The sequence below is a fragment of the Lagenorhynchus albirostris genome, chromosome 3, assembly GCF_949774975.1.
Source record: "Lagenorhynchus albirostris chromosome 3, mLagAlb1.1, whole genome shotgun sequence".
NCBI lineage: Eukaryota > Metazoa > Chordata > Mammalia > Artiodactyla > Delphinidae > Lagenorhynchus > Lagenorhynchus albirostris.
Window position 1 is genome coordinate 36,240,425 of NC_083097.1, and position 12,460 is coordinate 36,252,884.

Genomic DNA, 12,460 nt, shown 5'->3' on the forward strand with positions numbered 1-12,460 from the left:
AATCTAGGACAGCCGACTTGGGTAAGAATTCTCATCCTTTACAGGTTTCTGCCAGTTTTCCCAGGATTCTGTCTGCAGGTTCTGGAGCAAGTGGGGTGTCCCAGCAGGTCTCATCTTGGTACCAGAAATTATAGAGGAGGAAAAATAATTTTTCCTCTACGCTTTGTGGTGAATGCTTGGCTGAGACCCCTTTTTCTCTAGGGCGTCTCATGAATAGATAAACTTATTTGGCTTAAAAGTTCTCCACTGTGGCCACTTTAATTCAAGATTATTTTGGTAAGGTTAAACTGCTTGTTCAGCCTTAAAACAAAATTTTATTCACCTGAGGCCTCACACTGGACCCAGTCCAGCTTAAGTTGGACCGAGTCTGACCCTGGACCCAGTCCAACCCCAGACCCAATCTGGTTTTTAAGGCAGACCCAGTCTGGAAAAAGAAATGCTCAAATAAATTCTGAAAGCTCATAATGCAAAATCTGTAGAGCTAGGATCTGAGAGGAACTTTCCCATGACCTCCAGAAGCAGCAAGAAACCCGCAGGCTTGAGGGGCTCAAAAGGTACCCACGCCTTTTCACTTATTGTTCTGGGAACCATCGGGTCTCCTTCAATTCCCTCTTTTGACGCCGTTAAAGGATTAAACTGAGGCATATTAAAGTTTTTTTTTTTTTTTTACATCTTTATTGGAGTGTAATTGCTTTACAATGGTGTGTTAGTTTCTGCTTTATAACAAAGTGAATCAGTTATACATATACATATGTTCCCATATCTCTTCCCTCTTGCGTCTCCCTCCCTCCCACCCTCCTTATCCCACCCCTCCAGGCGGTCACAAAGTACCCAGCTGATCTCCCCGTGCCATGCGGCTGCTTCCCACTAGCTATCTACCCTACGTTTGGTAGTGTATATATGTCCATGCCTCTCTCTCGCTTTGTCACAGCTTACCCTTCCCCCTCCCCATATCCTCAAGTCCATTCTCTAGTAGGTCTGTGTCTTTATTCCTGTCTTACCCCTAGGTTCTTCATGACATTTTTTTTTCTTAAATTCCATATATATGTGTTAGCATACGGTGTTCATCTTTCTCTTTCTGACTTACTTCACTCTGTATGACAGACTCTAGGTCTATCCACCTCACTACAAATAACTCAATTTCATTTCTTTTTATGGCTGAGTAATATTCCATTGTATATATGTGCCACATCTTCTTTATCCATTCATCCGATGATGGACACCCAGGTTGCTTCCATCTCCGGGCTACTGCAAATAGAGCTGCAATGAACATTTTGGTACATGACTCTTTTTGAATTATGGTTTTCTCAGGGTATATGCCCAGTAGTGGGATTGCTGGGTCACATGGTAGCTCTATTTGTAATATTAAAGTTTTAAAGTTTATTTGAGCAAAGGTCAATTCGAATTGTGCTGCAATCCGTCTAGTAGGTGGAAAGGAGCTCTGAGGAGTTGTACAAAATGACTTTTATAGGCAGAAGGGAGTGGGAACAAGGAAGTTATACTAGGCAAAAGAGTGGGTTAGTTATAGCAAAGTGACTTTCCTTTGGGGGATGGCAAGAGTCTGTCAGGCAGACTACCTAACTAGTGCTGATCAGGTGATTCCTGATTGACGGGTTTAAGATTCCATTTCTGGGAGAGTCAAACTGTAATTAAGTCAAGTCTTGGTTTGGTGATATGGGGCTTAGCATAAGTGATTCCATTTTGGGCCTGTTGTCTTGTTTCTAACATTGACAACTGGTATCTGATGTGGGACAGTCTTGTGGGACTGAACCATCAAACCTGTGGAGTTTGATGCTAACTCTTGGTAGTTAGTGTCAGAATTGAATTGTAGGACACATACTTGGTGTTGGAAAGTAGGAGAACTGATTGGTGGGAGAAAAAAACCACTCACTCTGTGTCTGCCCAAACTCTAAACACTGACTGCTCCAGGCCTCAGCTCTAGATCTCTTCTCTGCCCTGTCTACACTGGCTCCTGATTAGGGAATACATTTAGTTTCATGACTTTAAATACATTCTTGAATCCCGGGTTTTGATTACCAGCCTGAATTTTATCATCAATTTCAGACTCTTTTGTCCAGGTGTCTTCTTTATATATTCACTTAGATGTCTAGTGCATATCTCAAACTTAGCATTTGTAAAACCAAACTCCTGTTCTTTCCTCCCCAAACTTCTCCTTTCATACTTTTTCTCACTAAATGATAAGTTCATTCTTCCTGCTGCCACAGCCAAAAACCTAGGTGTTATCCTTGTCTCCTTTTTTGTGATCTCACATCCTGCATCCAATCTATAAACAATTCCAATTAGCTCTGCCTTTAAAAACATCAGAATTTGACAATTCCTCACCATCTTCATGGTACCATCCTGATCAAGCCACCATTATCTTTTACTTGGAATATGGCAAAATGCACAATATCGTTCACCTTTCTTTCACTCTTGCTGCCATCTATACAACAGTATAAACTTGAGGGGGCAGATAAATTAGGAGCTTGAGATTAACAGATATACACTACTATATATAAAATAAACAACAAGGTCCTACTGTATAGCACAGGGAATTATATTCAATATCTGTAATAACATATAATGGAAAAAAATCTGAAAAAGAAATATATATATGTAACTGAATCACTTTGCTGTGCACCAGATTCTAACACAACACTGTAAATCAACTATACTTCAATAAAAAAGTAAAACCTTGAAATGATTTTCCCAGCAAGAGGTCCTAAAATAAACAATGTAATATAATTTTGACACAATGTTGGTTAAACACTTGATAATTATGTTTCTATACATATTATCCAGATCCTTATATGTGATTATTTTTAGATATGAGTATTTTTAAGAGACTATGAAAAATAAATATCAAAATTCAATTATGTCCATCAGAGGAAGCTATGGCACTAATAACCCATCTTAGTGTCTTTCTCTGCCTCTTTGTGAGAAGTGTGATTAACATGGAAAACTTATGATATTTGGAATCAGTATTAGCTTTGAAATCTGTCTCTTCCACTTACTAACCATGTGATCTTCATCTATTCATTTTACTCCTCTTAGTTACTGTTTTTATAAAATGACTTGGTAGCATTTTTTTTGAAACTAGAAAAAATTTATCTTCCCGATTTAAATAGTTTTCAAAGGTTACATCACCTTAAATGTTTTGAGATAGCTTCTATTTTCTCTCCTATTGCAGTTATGCACTATGCAAAATATAGTGCAACATTATCCACTTTCTTTTGAATTTATTGCGTGTGTCCATGGAGACGTTTACTAATCCCTACTCTCAAAAACTCCAAAAGGAGATTATGTTTACACTTTTAATAGAGAAAGTGAAAAAATAGATAGGGTTCAGTTAACTCAGTTGACTATATAGACGTTTTCTTTTGGAAGGGGGAAATTAAATAAGCCTCACAATAAATAGATTTATATTTTATTTTTGACTTTACCATCATCAATTTAGGACAACGGAATGAATCATTTTGTATGCTAATAGAGGTCATAGAACAGTCATTGATTTGATACCAATGTCTGATGATTCACACCAGTCCTTTTATTCTGTAACCTTTTAAAGGACATTTATTAACTTTTGTAGGATATCTTTCTATGGGATGTGAGAAAGGTTTATCATATGGAACAAACTCAAAGAAAGATATTAACTTGTATGAGATTGAACAGCACAAAATCAGTGGTCCATTACTCAGAATGGCAGCTGTAGGTCAGCAAATAATTATAATGAAGAAATGATCTTTTTTGTGATAATAGGATCTCACAAGTCTTTGGATCATGTACTTGCAAAATTGAAAAATGGAAGTTATAAAAAATTAAAAATGGGAAGTGTCTTCGTTCAGCCTGATGTGAAAGGATGGTTGTTGTTTTCCTGCATTGTACCTTTTCTTACTATTTCTTTAATAAATGAGACGAGAGGGCAAAAAAAAAAAAAAAGCGTGGTATAATCACAACTTGGAACACTATAGAGTCATTAAAAACTGTAATGTTGAAGGATTCTGTGAATACGGGAAATTGTTCACAATATGGTGGCAGATAAAAAGATTACATGACAATTTGTCTAATAGGGTATACTTTTTGGACATATATATCCTTATTTGCACATAAAAACGTTGAGAGCTTATTCTTGAGAGATGATGTATTTCTTAAGGTCATTGTAATTACCTCACTAATTTTACTGAATCAATTGTTGGCTAGGAGGCGTTCAGGGAAGTGTGGGGCTATTCTACATAGTCATTCAAGGATTCAGGCTGACATAGGTTCCACCATCTTTAACTCAGAGTTTCCAGTGTCCCCTGGACACTGACAGTCAGTTGGCAGATGAGAAAAGAGGGAAAGTGGAAGATCTCTGGAGAGTTTTATGGGCCAGGCTAACAGTGGAGCAAATCACTTCTCCCACATTGGCCAGAACTCAGTTCTATGGCCTCATCTGATTGTAAGAACGGTAGGCAATGTGGTCTGCCTGTATGCTCAGGAGAAAAAGGGTTTTGGTATATACAGAGCAGTCTTTGTCTCAGGTAAGATCCTGCGTAATCTGTATAGTCATTCCCATGCTTTACTCTGTTTTTAAGTGGTCACTGGCTTTCCATGACTCTGCTTAAGTCAGAGAGCAACACAGATCATCACTTGATTTTGTACTAATTTTCATTACTCTTTCCACCACCAGAACTTGAGGCTTGCAGCAGGGTTCTGTATGAAGGGACCTAGGGTCAACTTTTTAATATTGCATTGGCCAACTCGTACTCTGTTGTGTCAACCATTATTGCAATTTGAGTCAGTCTTGACAACTTACCACAAATCCCCTGAGCCTCATAAACTACAAATCATCATAACAAATGACCACAAAAATAAAATGGCTAATTGCAGCCACACAAGTTTTATATACTTGGCATTTAGTGCATAGTATCAATAGGTGTTAGTGGAATGCTCCTTGACTGACTGATAGTCTTCCTACATTTTTCAGAGTGGCGTACTTTCCTGTCCATAAGCTGAGAGCCCCTGGAAGGCAGAGACAATGCTCTTATTCTGTAAAGCTGCTGGTATGTGTTTGTTTAATTAGTTTTTAGTCTCCTTCTGCCATACAGTGGGGAATATACCAGCTTTTATGGTTAAGGCCAAGTGGGAAGATCTCTAGGTTTAGAGGTAGAAGCTAAGCTTGGGAAATAATTGGCTCTCTGACAGGTCCATGGACTAGTGGTCTTCACTACATCTTTTTTGGGTGATTTAGGCAAGTAATTTATCTTCTCTGTCCACGACTGCTTCATCTGTAAAATTAGGGTAATACTAATAACACCCTCTCTATCTCTGGTATCCCTGTAAAGATCAAATTATTCTTAGTTTTCACTTATAATTTTAAAGGATGTATGTGACATATTTAGACTTTAGATATATATGGGCTTTTACAGTATTCAATTAAATTCTGCTGGATAGTCTCCATTTATCTTTCTAGATCCATTCTCTAGTCTTCTCCATTTTTCCCTGTTACCTAGAAGGCTGATCGCTATGGATTATTGTCAGCTAGGCACTCCTGACCTATGGATTAAGCCAAAGGGAAGTGCCAACTAGAGATCGGACGGGTGGAAGAAAAAGAATTTGGAGTATTTACTCCACAGCTTCTTCTCTGCCGGGTTGTGGGTTGGCAGTGACTGTGTTCTTTCGCCAAAGGCCACAACTCCTGCCTGGTAGGTCTATTCTGCAGTTATAGCTTTCTCCATGTTCCTCTGATGGCTTTTCTCCCTTGCCTTTTCAAGCGTATGGGTGGTAGTGGTCTCAGGATTACTAACCTTTGGGTGTTTTTATCATCCCTTATAGTTGCCTTTACTCTGCCCACACTTTTGTTAAGTGGACCTTCATTAATCTCAGATCATTCACACCTTTTGAGTGTGCCATCTGTATGCTGTTGTGGCTCTGACCTACATGTAATCCAAAGACATCTGTGCTGCATCACCACACTTAAGGAAATGATGGTGGTTAATCCATGAGCTGTAACAAGAGATTTCTTCAGAGATGGAAGTAATCTTCATGTTCCCCTGTATGCATTATGCAGAATCAACACAGGCCAAGCATATAAACAGAAAATTGAAACAAAATTCCTGACATTTAGGGCCTTGAAATTTCAGAGATGTCATCAACTGAGAAAAAAACAATGAAAGGGCATATACACACTGAGAAATTTCAGACACAAATTATTTACAAGTTGTGCAAATGTTGTGTATGCCCAATAATATAGGACATTACACATGCAACCACATTCACCTAGGTCAGCAACTAAGCAGAAGACCCTCTAATTCTCTCCTGCTTGGGAAACTTGTGGCCCCCTCCTCAAAGAAGTTGTGTTTTTCCTCTGAAGATTTCACCTCTGGTGCCCTTCAAAGTGTTTCTCTGGTATAACACAGGGGTTTAATATATAATTAGGTTGACCCTACATCTCAGTTTGACTGAGACAGTTTCGGTTTAATTAAGTACCAGCTTAATTATTAGTGGCACCCTTTTACATCTTAAAAGTGTTCCAGTTTGAATGATAAATTATATGGTCCCCCATGTATAATGATCCTTTACTGCTGTTTGTGGAGATCCTGGATATAAGCTGTGTATAACCTGTGTAAATTTCAAATTCGCAGCCTCATTCTGCTGTACTGCTTCATTTACACGGACTCTTCTATGAGCATATGTGGCTCTTGGTTTGTTTCTGTTACTGGCTACCTAGATACGGTAGATTTAATTCTCTGGCCACTTAGTTTTGCTTTCTTGGCCTCCTGGTTTAGCTTTCAGTTACAGGTTGAAATAGGCATTCTCTGTAGGTATTTCAACCTTATTTAAGTCCTGCATTCCTTTCTGAAACAGCAAAGTTCTTTGTCTTTCTTAACAATAAGTCCTTTTCTGATAGTTTGAATAGCAGTAATTTTTTTTTCTTTTGTGGAAGTCATTCTGAATTGTTTTATTTCTTTGCTTTCTCCAACTCATTCTCTTCTCCGACTTTAAATGAATCATGATACTTCTGGATATCTCTATGTACCAAGTAGAATTTCAGTTTCTTAGTTTTCAAGTTCTTCATGTTTTTGAACTCTATTTCTCTCTAAAAGGTCAACATTTCACTTTCTTATTACATTCCCTGTGTCAAATCATAAGTATAGTTCTCCCACATTTTGCTCAGTATAAACATTCATAAATTAAACGCCCACATTACGTCATAATTGTGTCAACTCTGGGAGACGGTAGAATTTTTATTTTCCTTGGAACTTTGAGGAGAAGAGTTTTCCTCATGATACATCATTGAAGATTTCTGAAATATAAAACCATAGGCAGAATTTTATCTTTTGCAGTCACCACCACATAATCAGAGATAGGAAGTTATTAAGGCTCTGAGATAGGATGCACAAAAGTTAAATAACCTGGCGACTGCATGGAATTTTCCCTCTAGCAAATAGTATTTGTTAAATAACCATCTAATCGTGAAACATTTATTATCTATAAAATGTTTCATGTTTTTAAAGATGGTGAATAGCATTAAAATATTTGCTGCTGTCATTTACTCTCGTTTGTATTTTTAAAATAGTTTGATTAAGTCAAAACATTTATTTTGTCATTTGTTTATTCGTGTACTCATTCAGTCAAGAATTATTTATTGGGCACTTACTGTATATCAGGTATTGTGTTGGGCACTGAGGATGAAACGATGAATGAGAAAGCCACGGTCATTGCTCTCAGGGAGCTTACAGATGTGTGGAAAACAGTCCCTAATGAAAAGTGTGATAAGGGAAGTACATGTGTAAAAGTGCATCTAACTGAGAACTAGTGATCTATCAGACGAGGCTTCCTTCAGAAAAGTCTAGTCCAAGCTGGGCCTGAGAAATGAGTGTAAATTAGCCAGGACAGAAATGGAGGGGGCTGGGAGAAGGAAAAGGGTGGAAAGTGTTAGAAGAAGAGAGGATAGCATGTGTCCATTGGTCAGGGAGAATAGGACACCTTCAGGGAACCAAATAGTCTGGCTGGAATGTAGAGTGTGAGAGGTGGCGAGAGGTAAGAATGAGGCTGGCGTGGAAGCAGGGGGCTCATAGGTTGTAAGCCAGAGGAGGAGTTAGGGCCTAATGGTGAGGGTAATGGGGACATATGAATAGTTTGACATCCAGAACCTTTGAGGATCTGGCCCAACATACTTTTCTGGGATATATTCCTACCATTTATCAATATGTGCTCCAGGGTTCAGACAAGTGGATCATGGACTGTTGTTGTTTCGGGAAAGTCCTCTTCCATCCATTTGCAGAGACTGTCTTCTCCATTCAACTTTCTTTGATTTCCACAGCTGGGAAATGCCTTCTTCCTGTTTTGAACTCCCAAAGCTCTGTGTACTTGTCTTATGAGGCTTACCTTATAGCTTTTCTTATGTTTATGGCATATCTTAGCTCTCTGCTAGATGATGTCTTGAGGATAAGGATTCATCATATTCATCTGTCTGTATTTCTGAGAGTGACTGTCTAAGAATTACTGTGAATTTGTTTGGTCCATATTCATCTCCAGTGAATCCATTGCAGTTGGCAACATTCTAACTCACACAATCCGGATATTGGCCTTTTGGAATCTTCCTCCTCTTCTTCATCCTAGGTGTACTTGTAGCATCCTTGGTATACAGGGAGCTAGTATGAACACTGCTACTCTGACCGCAGCAGAACAAAGGACGGACACCAGTGGCAATGATGCCTTTGGGGGACTGTGGCAGCAGATTGCTCTTCTGCTATTGCAGTGACTGGCCACATCACCTCCTTGAAATGGAACAGGAGGAGGAAAAATTGATGTAACATACAGACAGCAGGACTAGCAGGCAGCCCGCTAGACGAGGTCTGTGGACTCCTAGATTTTGGGAGGTACTGGAAGGAGATTAAAGTTTTTGTGGAACAGGTGGGAGTTAAGCTAGAGAAATATTTTTGTAGGGCTGCCTTTGTGTTTCACTTTTTACCCCAGGCTGGTATGAGTGGTAAACGTAAGTCACCTACATTATATTTCATTTGTTTCCTCAGATGTACATATAAACATCTTCTAGGAGGGGGGATCCTAATCCTGTGGGACTATTGAGCTGCATGGCTAGAGAAGTACAGGCACCATCCCTGGTGTGATTAGGAGCTGGGGGTACCTAGCAATATGCCAGTGTAGACCTGCAGCTGGTCTGCAGCTCTAAACTGCCACCTCACATTAGGGGCTGTTGGAGGGTGGCACGAGTCTCTCTCCAGGGGTGATCTGGGTTCTGGGGTCCACGCAGTGTATTTGCAGCTCATGAAGTGGCAGACTCAGCCAGATTAGCCTCATCAGCGTTGAAGGGAGCACCAGTCATTTTCCAGACCTGATGGGGAGCTGGGGTCCAAATCGTTCAGTTGACCAGTTTTTATTGTTTTAAGCCCTTTGCCATTGCCAGTTTCCATTGAGCTTTGCAGGAGGCCAACCTTCTTCCCTCTGGGAGCTAACCTGTAGGAGATGGATGTTTCACAAGTTTTCCCTTACTTCTCTCTCTTTCCAAACATGTGAAATTAAAGATGTTGAAAATGTTTTATTACCTTGTAATGTATGATTTAATTATTTTATTCTGCTGCACAATGCTTAGCTCTGTAGGAAGCACAATTGAGTTCTTAGTTTTTAACTTAAAAAACTTGTATTTTTTATGATGACAGAAAAAATGTTTTGTAGAAAAATTCAGATAATATAAAAGAAGAAAAACAGGAGCAATATTTTTCCATAGCTTTTTTTCCTCTCTCTAGAGAAAAGCATTAAAAAACTAAAAACAGAATTACCATATGACCCAGCAATCCCACTACTGGCATATACCCAGAAAAAAACATAATTCAAAAAGACACATGCACCCCAATGTTCATTGCAGCACTATTTACAATAGCCAGGTCATGGAAGCAACCTAAATGCCCATTGACAGATGAATGGATAAAGAAGATGTGGCACATATATACAATGAAATATTACTCAGCCATAAAAAGGAATGAAATTGGTTCATTTGTAGAGATGTGGATGCATCTAGAGACTGTCATACAGAGTGAAGTAAGTCAGAAAGAGAAAAACAAATATCGTATATTAATGCATATATGTGGAACCTAGAAAATGGTACAGATGAACCGGTTTGCAGGGCAGAAATTGAGACACAGAAGTAGAGAAAAAACATATGGACACCAGCGGGGGAAGTGGCGGGTGGTGGTGGTGGTGGTGTGATGAATTGGGAGATTGGGATTGACATGTGTACACTGATGTGTATAAAACAGATGACTAATAAGAACCTGCTGTATAAAAAAAAAGTGCAAATATATGGGTAACTTTGGAGAATATTAGGAGTTACTTTGATTAGATTAGTGAATTAGATTATTTATGGAATTAGATAAAAATTGTTCATAACCCCAAGCAAAGAAGGCTTACAGAAGTTATAGAATAGTTTTGGTGACAATAAGCTAAATGTTAACAGAATTGTAATGCACCTTAGAGAATTCTATCAAATGATAAACTTATTAACTAAGAAATGGTGTCTAAACATCCAGAAAGCCCATATTGTCTGAGAAGTAATCATGTGACAAAGGTCACCATGAGATAATGACTCAGATCATGCTGGTAGTTTACCTGATGTAGTGCCCATTTTTATCTATGTTGGCTAAGGCTCTTCCCAGATAGGTCAGCTTAGCTGTAAAGAACCTCAAACTGAGGTTTTGATGTTCCATTTGGGAAGAAAGCACTTCACTGGGCACAAATGCTGAGTTAGCTTGTTGAGTCATAATATTATTAATTAATGCTCCAAGGAGTTAATTATCTTGTTTGAGTCAAGGAATTTTGGGGCAATTTGTGTTGGATACAATATATTGTTTGATAAAGTAGAATTAAAATAAATTTTAATATTTCTTTCTCCCATTACTGAGAGTTTTTAAGAAAACTGTAAGCCACAGAAAAAATACTGACTCCCAACTACCTAAAAGGAAAAATACATGAACGCAGGGAAGGAGTAGTTTGTTGGGAGAAGATGAGACGATTCTTCCATAATATGTAGAGATATCAAAGCAGTGTTTTTGGATGGTAAAACTTGGTGGTTGCCAAGCTTGTATGGCATATCACTGAGATGTAACATTTATTATTACCAACATTTTGCATGGGTTCTGGATAAACACATTGCCTTCAGAACTTGAAATCTAAATGAAACCACTTCCAAACACTGAAGAAATGATGGCTTTTAGGAGTGTCAAACTGATTCAAGATGAAGTGCCTGCAAAGAGCTAGTAATGAGCAATTTCAAAGTCACCTTCAAGATAAAAGTTTGTAATGGATAGGTAAGATATTTTAGATGCAAAGTTTATTTTCTGAGAGGTTGACATCTGGTATGTGAATAGCTTCTTTTATGGAATGCAATATACAGAATTGAGTCAGTGTTCCATAAAAGATAATTTTAATATATCAGTGCCTTCAATTTTAGGCATTTTTATTATTATGCATCACATGCCTAACTAGGGATTGTAACTACAAAATATTTGAAGGATGATTTAGTTCTTTTTCATCACTTGGAGTCACAAGTGTGAATAGCAAATATTACTCTAGTATAGAACCAATAATGTCCTGAGAAACTGCTGAAGTAGGTAGTACTTAAAAAAAAAAATCTTCCTGGAAAAATTAGAATTTACAGCCCTTTTCTCTCATGTCTGTTACCAATGTGATTTCTCACTGTTGTCGTGGTTATAGTACTACTTCGAAATAAGTTTTTCTGTGAGTCCTTTTTTTTTCCTGAAAGAACCCGAGAGTAATTCTGCCTCTTTTGAAGAACGAAATGTGTGTTTTTTGGCAATCGAAAAATGGGCAGAAGACCTTAATAGACATTTCTCCAAAGAAGACATACAGATGGCCAGTAAACACATGAAAAGATGCTCAACATCACTAATTATTAGAGAAATGCAAATCAAAACTACAATGAGGTACCACCTCACATCAGTCAGAAGGGCCATCATTAAAAAGTCTACAAATAACAAATGCTGGAGAGGGTGCAGAGAAAAGGGAACCCTCCTACACTGTTGGTGGGAATGTAAGTTGGTACAGTCACTATGGAAAATGGTATGGAGGTTCCTCAGAAAACTAAAAATAGAACTACCATATGACCCAGCAATCCAACTCCTGGGAGTATACCTGGAGATAACTATAGTTCAAAAAGATACATGCACCTCTATGTTCATAGCAGCACTGTTCATAATAGCCAAACCATGGAAATAACCTAATTGTCCATCGACAGATGAGTGGATAAAGAAGATGTGGTGTATATACGCAATGGAATACTATTCAGCCATAAAAGAGAATGGAATAATGCCATTTACAGCAACATGGATGCAACTAGAGATTATCATGATAAATGAAGTAAGTCAGAAAGAGAAAGACAAATACCATATGGTATCACTTATATGGGGAATCTAAAATATGGCACAAATGAATCTACCTGCAA